A 15,382-nucleotide genomic window follows, 5' to 3' on the forward strand; every position below is an offset into this window, starting at 1 on the left:
GAGCAATTACATTGGGGAAACTACTAAAAGGCTGAGGACCAAGGTTCATGAACATGAACTGGCTATTAGAAGGCAGGAGCAACGCTCACAAGTGTGAGCCCATATGTCCAGCTCTGGCCACACGTTCGATCTAGCTAATGCAGAGGTTATAGCTTGTGAGACTACCAAGGGTGGCCGCCTATTCAAGGAAGCCTGGCTCTCTAATGAAAATTCCATCAACCAGCATATAGACCTTGTGCCGGCCTACCAGACACTTAGGAGATGGGAAAAAACAGCACCACAGCCTGCTGAGAAAACATTTAACTCTTCCTTGGCAGGATTAGGGTGGTAGAATGATGGATGAGACGGACACAATCTCTAAGGAAGACGATGACAGCGTTTTGCATAATTGGGACGATGGCTCTATAGGTGAGATGACCATGACTCCCATGGACCGAGATGATTGACCAAATGGCCTTAAGCCAGGGACAGAAGTGCTGAGGCGATCTGGAAGGAGGGGGAGGGAGGGGGAAGACAGAGAGCAGGAATGCCAAACAGCTGCTTGTTGCAGGACTGGAGCAGAGGAATTATGATAATGGCCTTGGGGGTGGGAGAGGATAATGGCCCTGGGAGGGAGGGGACTGGCCGCAGGGACGGATTGACAGCCGCCCTCCAAGTGCTTGCACACACTTTAAAAGAGCACTTGAGGATCGTAAAACAACCAGTGGAGCCAAGGACAGTTTGCCTGATGCAGAACAACTGCGCGATACGGATTAATACAATCAACGGGCCGATGACGCGCTCAAGGAGCCGGGTGCAGAGGCAGGCAGCTATATGAGCTGCCTTCCCGATCTTTTCCTATTCTAACTCTGATGACGCCGGCAGTTTTTGGCCGGATGAAAGCTTAGTGACTCTTCTTAACCACAGGCTTGTTTATATTAAACAGGCTGGTTTATTATATCCTGGTGTTCGTTTTTTCTTTTATTTATATATATATATATATATATATATATATATATATATATATATATATATATATAGGTCTTTGGTTATTCGGGTTTTCTCCCGCGTAAAATTGGAAGTGTCTTGGCAACATTTCGACAAAGTCTCATTCGTCATCTTCAGGCTGGTGCTTTCAGCTTCGTGCTCCTAGAAGCAATGTGTGGTTGTAGCTGTTTCTTCCTTTTAACTGCCAATGGGAGAATGAACTGATTGGGTGGGAGCTTGGATGTGTTCTGATTGGGTGGAGGTGTGTTCTGATTGGTTAGGGGCTTGGCTGTCCTCTGATTGGATGGGGGGTTGGCTGCGCTCTGATTGGATGGGGGAGTGTTCTGATTGGGTGGGGGCTTTGTTGTGCTCAGGTTAGTCTGAGTTGCAGGGATATTTGAGATATTGAGCTGCATTACTATTGTTTGGCTTCGCGTTCGTGGTCATGCCTCTTCTTCATGGTGGCATGTCAGTTTGCTTCCTGTATGGATTGGAGGGGTTTAAAGTGGCTAATGATGCAGCTGTGGTCTGGTTTCTGGTTTGTGGTCGTGCCTCATCATCGGTGTGGCTTTGGGTTTGCTTTTTGCGTGGATGTGTGGTGGTGAAATTCTGTGTGGTTTTTGTGAGTGTGGGTCTGGTGTCATTCTTTGTGTTAGGGACTCATTTGTCAATAAGAGCACAGCCAAGCCCCTAACCAATCAGAACACATCTTCACACCATCATCCATGGAAATGAAAAACCTCATAATCTTGAGTGGCTTTTATAAGCAATCTATGCACAGACATTTGATGCAATAGTAAAATATGTGAACTGAGACATCTATATTCATGCTGTGAGTATATAACATATTTACAGAGGCTGTGGACGTTGGAGAAGTGCCATAATTCAGATTTTTTAAATATTGATATGAAAACAACTTCATGGTGAGCAAAAGTCAAACAGTGAAGACTGCCAACGTACAAATTATCTACAGTAGATGTTATCTTTCATAATCTGGAGGACCTCTACCAGCTAATTATAAACTAAATCCATTAAAATTAGATACAATACATGGAACATCTTTAATTACTAATAAGATATTGTTTCAGAAATTAATGTTGAAGGAAAAGTCTTCAACTTACCCCATTCAACAAATGGGGTAAACAACATGGTGACTGCTTTAGGAAGAAGGTTACAGTTTATTGAAGAGGAGAGCCAGACAGGAAGATGGCTCTGGAAGAAAAAAAACAGTGAGCACATGTAGGGAGTGGGTTTTTACACCCTCTGAAGCCTTTTGTTTGGAGTTGTTCCTATGGCATGAACTTTGACCTGAGTCTGGGTATGGCTTTCTGGTATTCTCATGGTGGTGGGTTAATCCTATTATGTCCCAAGGGTCATATCCTCCTTCCCTGGGGCTGGAGCTGATGACTCTTAGATTTTTGGTGTTGATTCTAGGGATCTTTCTTCCTAATCCCACACATTCATTGAACCTTCACTGTGCCTTTGGTCTAATATTTCTGGAAGTCTTTTGGAGGCTATCAAGAGATATATCATTGGCTGAGTTCCTCTCATGCAGAGTCTCTGCTCGATTTTTGTATCTTGTTAATTATTTCAAATGGTCAGAGAATGACCTCTAACACTCTGATCCAAGGGCTAAGGTTTGACTCAGCATTCCTCCCATGTCATTCTAGAGCAGGGGTGAGGAACCTTGGCTCTTTTATGACTTGTGGACTTCAACTCCCAGAATTCCTGAGCCAAAGTTCCCCACCCATCCTAGAGTAATAGTGAAAGAGCTTCCTGGTAGGAACCATCTGGTAGCTTGCCAAAAGCCCACTGGCTATGTTTCTATTGTTTCCTCAGCTCTTATTTGCACACCCTCTGTAAGCAGCTATGGAAACCCTGAAGCTGAAGATGGCATTTTGCCTGATTCACCTGAGCAGGTGTATTCAATGCCCCTTTGGTTGAACTGACAGAAGATAGTCTCTCTGCAGAGAATGCTGGGAACTGCCAAGCCTTGGAGAATGCGCAAATATTTACAGTATTAGTAGTTTGGCTAGCAACGGGGACCTCAGCCAAGAAAGTGGGAGGGCTCTTTTAAATACAGCATATGCAAATAGTCTTCAGGAAGAGGGAAGAAGACCAGCTGCTTATGGAATCATTATCTTTTCATAGCAGTTCCATGCAGAACAAAAATGACAAGCACAACGATGTGGGTCAGGAACGTACAGCAGAGTAATTCTCTCACAAACAAATCATTTGTTTCAGGAGTTGAAGCTGAAAGGCACAAAAAAGGGAGGCAGCAGGGGGCATTTAGAACCCCTAAATCATCCATGGGAATCAGCCTCTGTAAGAAAAGGTCCCTTCCTTTCCTTTGGAGAATGAAACAGCTGGATCTCTTTTCCCATTCGGAGGGCTGTCGATTAGGGAAATCAAAATAACAAAACTATTTTACAGCTGGAGATGGAGCACAGAGTTCTTGCTTCTGAAACTTCCACATGAGGTCAACAGATCCGAGGCAGGCCAGGGCCCTTCAGGATTAGAACAGGAGGAACAGGCGAGGTAGAGTTCAGGCAATGAGCAAGGGCCACCCCCACCTGATCCTAGAGCAGCGGTTCTCAATCTGTGGGTCGCGACCCTTTTGGGGGTCGCACGAGCCTTTCACAGGAGTCGCATAAGACCATCAGAAAACACATATTTCCAATGGTTTTAGGCAGGGATTTTCAACCGCCTTCTCTCCCTCTCTCCCCTCCGCTCCACCTCACTTGTTTGTGGAAAATATGCTGCTTGGAGGCAGTCTGCATGAACTCTACCAAATGTGACCTGCAGGGGGCACATGAAGAGCGCAGGCGCAGAGCAAGGCCCTGCCTTCCCCAGAGACTCATTGTGCAGCACCCAGATTGACTTCTTCTCATGCACGCAGGTCAGCGAAGGTGAGGCCACCGCAGCACCCAACTCCTGCGCCCGTCAGCTGGCGACCCCTGAACTTGCACTTGTCAGCCGGGAGGTCTGGCAATGGCCACCGGTCTCGTTTGCCACCCCGCCCGTCCTCGACTCCTCCTCCGCCCGTTCATGTCGAGCCCACTGGGGCTTGACAGGGAGAGAGGGAGGGAAGGAGGAAGGGACTCCTCCTCCTCTCCTGAGCTTCAAAGCACGATCGTCTTCTCAAGGGCACCACAATCCTCACGAAAGTGGGGGGGGAGAAGCAAACGGGGCAAGAAAGCTTGCAGCGGGCTCGAAGGAGCACCTGTCAGCGTTGGTGATGAGAAATTCCCCACAAACCCAGGGAAGGGGTGGAGAAAAGGAGCCCCCTTTGGGAGGAAACCTCCACTTTCTTCTCCTTGGCTTTGCGCTCTTCTGTTCCTCGGCAGCCAGCCAAGCCTCTCCTGGTTGGAACTTCCTTTCCTTCCCTCCCTCTTGATCTCTACCTCCTTCCCTCCCTCTCCCATTGTCCCTTCCTTCCTTCCTTCCTTCCTTCCTTCCTTCCTTCCTTCCTTCCTTCCTTCCTTCCTTCCTTTCACCTCCCTCTTTGTCCCTCCTTCCCTCCCTCTTTCCCTTTGTCCCTTCCATCCTTCCTTCCTTCCTTCTTGTCCAGGAACGGGGGGAACCTCTACAGCTGATCCATGCTTTTGCAGAGCGGCCAAGAAGCAGGTCAGCTGTAGCAGCTCTCTTTGGCTCCTGCCCAGCAAACTTGCTCGAGCTTTGCTAGAAAACATGCGCTTGCTAATTTAGCAGAAGTGCGAATGAGCTGTAGCCTGGTGCTGATTCTGGGGCTTCTGCTAACTTAGCAAGCGGCTTGTTTTCTGGAAAAGCTGAGCAAGTGAGCTGGGCGGAGCTCTCCTCTGCCTCTGGCAGCCTGTCCCCCCTCCCCTTGTCCCTTCCTGGGCACGGAGGGGGGGAGGAAGGAAGGGATGAAGAGGGAGGGAAGTAAGGGACAATGAGAGAGGGAAGGAAGGAAGGGACAAAGAGGGAAGGAAGGAAGGAAGGAAGGAAGGAAGGAAGGAAGGAAGGAAGGAAGGAAGGAAGGAAGGAAGGAACAATGGGAAAGAGGGAGGGAAGGAAGAAGAGACTAAGGGAGGTGAAGGAAAAGAAGGAAAGAAGGAAGGGACAATGGGAGAGAGGGAGGGAAGGAGGAAGAGACTAAGAAGGAGGTGAAAGAAAGGAAGGAAAGAAGGAAGGGACAATGGGAAAGAGGGAGGGAAGGCAGAAGAGACTAAGGGAGGTGAAAGAAAGGAAGAAAAGAAGGAAGGAAGGAACAAGGGGAGAGAAGGGAGGGAAGGAAGGCAGGCACCCACCCCAGTCCCATCCCAGAGGCCCACAGATTCTCCCCCACAGGCACTCTGCAACTTGAGTGATCAGCTGGCCATGCCCCCTGGCCATTGATCACGTGACCCTGGGACACTGTGAACATCATAAGTATGAATCAGTTGTCAAGTATCCGAATGTAAATCACATGACCCTGAGGATGCTGCAACAATCATAAGTGTGAAAAATGATCATAATTCGCTTTTTCAGTGCCGTTGTAACTTCAAACAGTCACTAAGCGAATTGTTGTAAGTCGAGGACTACCTATACTTTCCCATTTTTCCTTTTTTTTGTCAAGTTTTTGATACCCCCCCCCCCGGCCAGTTGGATGGGGGATTGGGGGTCATCACAACATGAGGAACTGTATTAAGGGGTTGCGGCATTAGGAAGGTTGAGAACCACAGTCCTAGAGCATGGAAAGTGGAGAGAAGGAGGGAACAACGCAGGCAGGCTCAACTTCTCAGGAGGAGAGCATCCCACCCTTCTCCACAAGGTACACCTGGAGATTGAGATTTAAGGAGACGCTGTGGGGAGGAGCATTTGTCAGGAACAAATGCTGATTCTTGGAGTGTTGTGTATTGTTGCTGATCTCTTGTTCTGTGACTTCTGTTTGGAAACCTGGAAACTCGAACTATTAGATTGACTGACCACTTTATTTGAATGTTTAAAGACCTTGGACTGTATTTCGGATTCTCTCTTTTGAAAACTGCTCAGGCAAGCTAGGATTCAAACAGATTCATTAAGTTTATGTTTTCTTCCTTGTTATCTCTATGGCCTTGAGTACTTTCTTATGCTAATCAGACTGTATTTGAACCTACTTTCAGCCAGAGTCGGTTAAAGGTGTGTGTGTGTGTGTTCTTTTGTTGGAGGCTTGCCAGCAAACATGGGAGCATTTGGGGAAAATTTGGAGCAATAAAAAAATTGTTTGAATTACCAGCTGACTGCATTGCCTCTGTGCTGTGCTCTGGGTCATCACAGACAGCATATTCATAAGAGGTGCAATAAAACCCTCCCAAAGCCAGCTGAGCATAGTAGCTAGTTATTTAATTTTAAAGGAACAGGAAGGACATGAATCCAGTCCAAGGGGCAAAACTACAAACACTAGAACAACTTTTTTGGATCCTAGAAATTCAAAAAAATCCCCTAATCACAGTGCAAGATATTGTCCTCTTAACTGGTTCTGCCAAAATGGTGTCCAAATCTGAACAAAGGTGAGGACTTTATCCACAAAGAAACCAACAAGCATTTCCTCTGCTTTTAGGCAACTTGTCCCATCTATTCCTCTCAAAAGAACCTGGATTATCTTAAATAGGACCATAGCCAGGAACTGCAGCTATGATAATGGTGTAGAGCAGATGTTTCACTAATCTTGTCACCCTTGGCTAAGCCCAAAGATGAGCATGTACCAGTACTTAGTTATATTCATTTTTGGCTTTATGCCATTATCATTCCAGGCATATTTTCATTGCTTCATCTCCTGTAGCTCTTCTGAGAACCACAGAGACAGGCAGGATCAGTGACTAAGAAGAAGTCTTGCAGGGTCAATCTTGTTCATCTCTGGCCATCTCTGTAGTCCAGAGATTAACTAGATACAAGCTGTCAAACAAATCATCAAGCATTCCCTGAAAATCCTTGGAATCCATGAAGCATGTAAGGCAGATCATCTTAATGACTTCTTCACATTTATAAATCTTGGATCTCCATGTACTGTAATTCATATGAAAGCGATCTGGCCAGAAGACAGATGTTAACAGAGCCAACATCCATATTACATCTGCTCTAAAGTAGAAACCAGATCTAGTACCTCAAGTATGACTTTACTCTTTAACGGAATTGAGAAATGTATAGTGATAATCTGGTCTCAATTTTTTTTAACTTTTTTTAATCAAAAGCAATGGCACATACATATATTTTCCCCAAATATTTGCATAACTATCATTAATTTATGTACAGGTAGTCCTGTACATAAGAAAATGACAAAGAAAATGTATTTTCTGTATCCTATTTACAGTTGAAAGGCTTACTTTTCAGCTTTGGAAAGGTAAACATATGACCCCAAAGACTGAGAAACTGCTGGCTCAGGAATTCTGGGAGTTGAAGTCCACGAGTCATAAAAGAGCCAAGGTTGTCTACCCTTGCCCTAGGGCTAGGAAAGGAAGGTATTAGCCGGAATTCTCAAGTGCTGTTTAAACTCTTTTCTTAAAAAAAAAAATCTAATTAATTGGAGAAAGTTGTTTCCTTGCTTACTAATTTCCAGTTTGATTGGGTGATGCAGAGTTCTGTCAAAATGATTGGTGAGGAAGAGTAAAAAAATAATACAATTTTAACACTAGAAAATACAACTTTAATACCAGGACCCTCTAAGTCATTAACTGAGGACAATATGAAGACATTATGGGGACATGGCTAAATAAAGCAGTTGCCAGGACATGTTCATGAACTGTTTATAAGCAAGTGGGGGTTAGTTAGGGTCTCTGGCTGCATGGAAGAAAGACCTACAAATAAGCCAGGGGTAGGGAGCGTTGGCCCTTTTATGACTTGTGGACTTCAACACCCAGAATTCCTGAACCAGCCCTGTTCACTCAGGAGTTCTGGGAGTTGAAGTCCACAACCCATAAAAGAGCCAAGGTTGCCTACCCCTGAAATAAACTATGCTTTCTAAACTCGATGTGAATCCATATTCTTATTGCCAAAGGACCTAGACTTCTGAACTCAATATGCCAATCCTAATTTATTGTTCAAATGCATTCCTTTGGTTCTTTTTTTGTACTTCGCAAACAAAGGGAAACACAGAGATTATGCTAAATCCTGATTTAGTTCACTACATTTTGGTACCAATTCCAGCTATGCCCATCAAAACTGTCTGCATGAGATTAACAAAGGATCGACATGGATGCCCCATATGTTTTCCAGAAATTTGTGGCATTAAAGTATTATATCTTATTCTTGCAAAATGCAAATACATCCTTCTCTGGTCTCAATTCATCTGAGAAAGCAGAAATGTCAGTTGATTAAGCTTCAAGCTGATGGCACCTGACACAAATATGAACAGCCTTACCATTAGCTTGGAATATGTACTCATGAAAATCAAATTTCCCAAACTTTATTTTTGCTGTGCTTTTTGTGACTAAAGCACGTGGAATTACTGTGTACAAATATTTAGATATTGATGCTACGCTTATATTCCATCTTGATGGACATTCTCACTTCTTCTAATTATCTAATAGTTTTAAATTAAAGATCCCGATAATCAAACATTTTCCATGGAACTAAAAATATTCCTTAACATTGCAAACATAATAGATATTTACCACCTAGAATTTCACAGCAGAGGGCAATGCAATGAACCCACATTTTCTTCCAGCTTATCTCCTAATTATCACCAGGGATGCTTCCCCAAGGACAGGCTGTTCTGTTCTATTTTGATTTTTACACCAAAGCTGTCACCATGGTATCTTCACTTCCTAACGACTTATCTGTCCTTCTTGGTAACGTTCCTCTTCTTCTTCTTCATCACCAACAAGTAAAACAATGGGCCAGAACACATGGCTAAAGAACAAAGCCAAATGGAGAGAGTTACTCATAACTCTCTTTTCTACTTAAAATAGTTTTCGACCATAATTAAAAAAATCCAATGTGCATCCACTGTGGCAAAAAGTCTGCTATGTGAATGAAAGCCTCTGTTGTTCTAGTAGTAGATAAGATCTTGAGCTACAAATTGAAAGATACAAGTCCTAGGCTACTGTCAGCCTTAGGGATTCTCTTGGACTCATCTCCTTCTTGGGGACCCTATTCCTTTTTGGATTCTCTGACTGGTTCACTAATAATAGCACTTCCTGGATTAAATGGCTTTAACAACAATAACTCTTGACATCATCACTTTGAGTTGGATTATAGCACCACACACTAATTGGGGTTGCCTTTGAAGATAACTTGGAAAATGAAGTTGGTTCAGAATCTGGATCCCTCTGGCAAAGCAAAGCATGACACCTGTTTTGTGGTTGCTAAGTCAATTCAAGTACAGTTCAAAGTGCTGATGTTAACTTACAAAACTCTTTATTATTTTGGGGAATCACTGAACAGATTCCATTCTTATATTCTGTGTTCAATCCATTTACTGAGAAAGCTTTGGACTCTCAGAAGGTGAGGAGTGTCAGAGCCTGGAAGAAATGTTTATTTGGTGATTGACCCTAATTTATGGAATAATGTACTGTCAGACATTTGGTTGTTCCCAACACCAATTTCTACAAAGGCCATGAAGAATATTTCATTGCATCAGTCACTTGTGACTTAAGATGATTTTTCAGTGGACTGTTTTACTTTTGGATACTTTTTCTAATGATTTCATTTTAATTGCATATTTATAAAGTTAAAATCCTTGGAACTATATTGTCTAGATTTATGTGGACTGATTGTGCTCATCTTTTCTTCAAATGCTTTTATGAATAGTGAATCATTAAATCACCTGTGTTTTGTGAATTGGGGCTTATAAATTGTATAATAAATAAATAATAAACTCAAAAATGGATGTATGCCATTCAATTTATTGAATGGCCCACGATTAAGTAATGGTCTGACTTAGTTTCAGATGTCCAGTCGGCCCCTACACCAATTATTAGGAAAGTAGTGAAGATTATTTTGCTCCCCCAGTCATGGGTGACTTAAAATTTGCTTAATGACTTGCTTAATGCATGAATGCAATTTCATACATTAAAGTTTCACCCATTATATAATGTCCAGAAAATGCAAGATACATCTCAAACCTATATGAACATTTATCTTATGCAGATCCTAAGGAGAACTTCTTGAAGATGGACACCAATTCCTATAATTTCATTTATCTTTTTTAAATTATTAAATAGTTCTGTTACATTTGTATTTACTTTCTACAGAAGTGAAAGACCTTCCCATTTTATTAAAAAAAATGAGATTCATAAAATTTTTGAGAAATACGAAGCTGTGAGATAAATAATTTTTAAATGTTTCTGAATAAATTAAACTGTGAAGTCCTGAGACCAGCTTCTATTCCTGCCAAGCCTACATGTACTATAGTTCTGTGTAATGGATAGTCATCACTATATCAGAAGAGGAAACTGTATTAGATTCCAAATAAATTAGTTTTCAATAAATTAATCCATGTCATTACAGATGCTGAAACATAAGAAAAAATAGATATAATAAGGCTGCCACAATTAAACACTTGAAAGAGGGGAAACAGAGCTAATGAGGTCCCAAAGAATAATTGCATCTTCATCACTAAAACATTTGGTTTGTCTTGGTGAAATACATTTTTAGCATCACAAATTTACTCAGAATAGTGATTATTTATTATTTATTTATTTAAACCCACTTCTGGGTGGCTCAGAACGAACAATAAGAAAAATATTGCCTTTTATGTGAAAAAGTTATTAGAAGCTTTTAGCTTTTGTTATATTGAGAGGTGTGAACCCAGACATTTCCTATTTACAACAGATGTTGGCTTAATACAATGTCCAGCCAAGGTGGGTTTATGTACATGGCTTCAGGACATGGTTGGCTGCATATGATGCAAATACTTGTCCAATGTTCCAAGGTGAGAAGATCCTGAAAACCAAGGACATCTTGATTTTGCAATGTCACCATCTGGACAACAGCCAATCACTGTCTTAAGTGTTAGATGTTCAGCTATAACCTCCTGCCATTTTTTCACAGTTAAGAAATGTCTCTCAGTAGTGGAAGGATGCCTCGATTCCTACCATGGATGAATGGTTACAAAAGCGGATGGAATTAGCAGAGATGGCCAGATAGACTGTGCTGATAAAAGAAAAGAACATAAGTACTTTTGTTTCTACTTGGAAACCGCTTCTGGACTTTGCTTGAGGTGGAAAAAAATGATAGTATGATTTTGGGTTTTACCAATTTGACTGATTTGCTGATACAGAAATGGCTAGTGCATACTACTATAGAAATGTAAAAAGTTGAGATACGTATTATGATATATGGTGGACATGTGTTGAAGCAACGAGGTACTGAAAAAAAAATACATACTTGGCTAGAAAAGATGTTGGGAAAACATGTAGATTTTAAACCTGAACTTTTTTTATTTGGTATTATGCCAGAAAAGATTGATAAACAAAGTATATATTTGATTTTACATGTGATAACAGCGGCAAGAATCATATCTGCACAATATTGGAAGAAGGAAGAAATACTACCAGAGGAAGAAATAATTAAAAAAATAGTAGAATGTGCGGAAATGGACAGACTTACTATGAGGTTGAAAGAAAAAGAATAAATAGAATACTATCAGACTTGGAACTTGTTTTATCAATGGCTGGAGAAACAAATAAAGGATTAGGAATTAAATTTGTATTAACGATAAACGATAAACTCAGACAACACTTTGTTAAGTAAGTATTATTGAATTGTATGGAAAAAAATAATAAAAACTTTACAAAAACAAGAAATGTAAAAAGTTGAGATTTGAATATCTGATTTTACTGCACGAGAGAGAGTCGGAAGTCAATGCCTTTTGTTTCTTCCCCTCCCTTTCTTCACATCTTTTTTGTTTTCCCTTTTTCTACTGTTGTCCCCTACTATTTGCTTTTTGTGTTTTCACATTTTATGTTATAAGTGAATAAAACTAATAAAAAGAAAGAAACATATCTCAGTGAGAATTGGAGCCATATTTTCACCCCTTTGCTCTCCCTAGTTCACTCCTGTTATCTCCATAAGGATATTTTTTTAAAAAGGAAAACAGAAATGGTGTGTCTGGAACAGCCCCATCCTCCTGTTTCTCTCATGTTTCTGCATGGTCATTCAGAAACAGAAGTTACTTTAGAATAACTCTCTCTTATGGGCTAAAACTAAATTGGATAAGGTTAAATGACCCAATAATAAATTTGCATTATTTCCAAGCTCCAGGTATGGACAAGGTACATTTCATCAGTTATGTTTGTTTCAATTTAAATCTAATATTTAATAGCAAACTATTATGTTAATTGGGCTGCCACTACCCCTCGTGGAAATAAATGGCCTGATGACCTGGCTTTGCTTTGCAATGGAATAATCATTAATTTGAGAGGGGGGGAGGGAGATATGAAATAATGAATTATGAAATTAATGAGTTAGACCACTGCAAAGCAAAGCCAGGTCATTAGACTATCTCTCTCTCTCTCTCTCTCTCTCTCTCTCTCATCTATCTATCTATCTATCTATCTATCTATCTATCTATCTATCTATCTATCTATCTATCTATCTATCTATCTATCTATCTATCTATCATGGGAAAAGGAGTCTGATGGATGAAAAGAGAGAAGTTATAAAAACACTTCTGTCAGAGAGCACCAGAACTACTTCTGAGCTAAAGTGTTTGTAGTATGTACTTTTCAATTTTAAGCTGTGCTCAAAATCTCTTAATGGAATTTAAAGTGGCATCTATTTGACCTATTCACACATTTCTAGATATTTATATGTTGATAAAAGGAAAATAAAAAGAAGAAAGCAAATTTAACAGCACCTAAAATACTTAAAATGGAAAAAGTAAACAAAGTAATAACACTTTAAAAAAGGGAAAAAATAGTTATGCCTCTCCCCTTTTTATACAATTGCCAGTTTGCTATATTGGTTAGCATTTAGGCCTCATTTAAACCCAGCTTCTATATTTTTATATTTGCCATACCGTGTGATGTATTGTATTCATGGGAACCATTCTTGTTCAGACCTGGTTAAATTTCTATTGTATATGTTTATATACTATTAGTTTTTTATATTGTACGCTGTATATTCTTCAAATTTAAGTTCCCGATCAAATATTGCTGAGTTCATGTTTTTCTTACAAACATGAACTTAAGTTTATTCTCGCTGCTTTAAGCATATATATCTCATAAATTATGGTATTTCTTGTTAATATTTTTCAAAGATTATACTTAATAAGAACAGTTTTTTCCAACTATTCATTTCCAATTTAATTTCCAAACTTTTATGCATATTTATGTATATCTTTCCAATATCTTTATTCCAATAAAGAATAAAATATTCCTTCTGCATCTTGGCATTTCCAACATTTATTACTTTATAACTTGTCCAGCTTAGTTACTGTTGGTGGAGTTGTGAATCACTTATAAAACATTTCGTACCATGTTTCCTTTAATTTACTTATAACTAGGTGTAAATTTTACAGATGTAATTCATAGTTCTTCCCATTAATGTACTCTTTCTTTGAATTTCTGCATCCATTCTATCATAAAGATTTTGATTTGTTCTGTGTTTGTATCATATCTAAGTAAAAATATTCACACATTTCTAAAATCCTGAGAATATTGACCAAGATCCCTACTGATATTCTATTCCTATTTTATAGACTTTTTTAATGATATATATCCCAACACTTGAGAGAAATAGGAAAAAGACCTGTGATGACAGAAATGAGAGATGGCCTGTCAAAGCAGCACCTGAATATAAATGTGTGTGTGTGTGGCTATCTATAATAAGAGTGCTATTTCAGAGACTGGTCTCTTTCAAATTGCCAAGGCTTGAGTTATAATTAAAGCCAGTGCCTGTCATTTAATAGGCTTCACATTTTACTCTATTTTACATTACTGGGTTCTTATGTGACCTCAACCAAGGCCAACTTTCTGTGCTTTGGAGAATTCAATAGCAATGCTAATCAAAATGCATGGTTTAATTTATCTGGTACTGGGAGAATTAGAAATATTAATAAATACCACCCTTAGAAGAAGAATGAAAGATAATAGACATTGTTCCAATATTTCATGATATACTAGCCATTAAAGTACAGAACAATTAAGCTATAGCAGAGAAGAACTAGTTTGGTGTAGGCAGTTAAGGCACTGGGCTAGAAAGCAGGAGATTGTGAGTTCTAGTCCTGACTTAGGCATGAAATCAGCTGGGTGGCCCTGGGCCAGTTACTCTCTCTGAGCCCTAGGAAAGAGGCAATGGCAAACCACTTTCAAAGAAGGACTTTTCCAGGCAATCACCAGGAGATAACACTGACTCAAAGGCATAAAATAAAAGGAAGGAAGGAAGGAAGGAAGGAAGGAAGGAAGGAAGGAAGGAAGGAAGGAAGGGGCAAACACAGGTCATGTGTAGTTGCCATATCATATTTCTGCAGCCACCAGAGCCTCCAGAATTTGCATTCCCCAAGATCAAAGACAAAGAGATAAACAATGGAGATGCAACGTTGAGCCTCAGCTTAATGGCAATAAATCACAGAGCATCTCATAGTGTTAAGAAGCCTTTATTATTGTTTCCTCAGCTCCGTTTCAGCTCTGAGGCACACAGGCCTCTCTGCCTCTCTTAAGAACTCTTCCCTGGACCAAATGGCAACATTTGGCGCGCTCTGCTCCTTGCACATGCGTGCGAAGCCGGTGCCAGCCAGTCTGGTCCCGGGCAGCTTGCAACTGCCCGGGACCGTTGCAACGTCCCGAGCCTGCCTTTGCAGGCTCAGGACACAACACCCCTTCCCCCCCAGCTAAAACTAATAAACTATATGAATAGTTACACGCGACCTCAACACGAGCGTGGTATGCCAACCCATGCTCCAATGGTACTGGGCTATTGTTCTGGGCATTAATACCCAATGCCCATATTTCCATTGCTCTCAACAGCAGACACCTTCTTACTGTTTCTGCTTTTCCAGCAGAGTTACAAAGTCCTCAAGATACTTAGGAGATCTCTTGACTCTCTGTGACCTCCTTAGACCCTGAGGATCCCCAATTCCATTTTGCCTAGAGGATGACATGGATTTGCCCCCTCTATCAGACCATGGTGGTCCCCATGGACTGTGCCCCATTGCCTGGTCTGCTTGCTTGCCCACTGGGATCGTCAGACCAGGACTTTGTTCTCCCAATAACCTGGTTGACCTGCCTAGTTGCAGGCTCTCTGGCCCCTCTATAAGACTGCCACTGTTAGACAACTCTGTAGTGCCTCCCAGGCCCACACTGGACCTATCAGGGGGCTGCATTCCTTTGCTCCCCAGTCCCGTAACGGGACTGTCTAGGGTTTCAGTATTTCCCCAAAACTCAGTTGCCCCCTCATCTGTGCCGGAGATGTCAGAATTGGGATGTGCCTCTCCGGCTACCTCCCTGTGTGAATACCTCCTTCTGGAAACAGTAGCAGTACTGGGCCAATTAAA

Source organism: Crotalus tigris, unplaced genomic scaffold, assembly GCF_016545835.1.
Source record: "Crotalus tigris isolate CLP2741 ecotype Arizona unplaced genomic scaffold, ASM1654583v1 scf7180000017600.4437325, whole genome shotgun sequence".
NCBI classification, from domain to species: domain Eukaryota; kingdom Metazoa; phylum Chordata; class Lepidosauria; order Squamata; family Viperidae; genus Crotalus; species Crotalus tigris.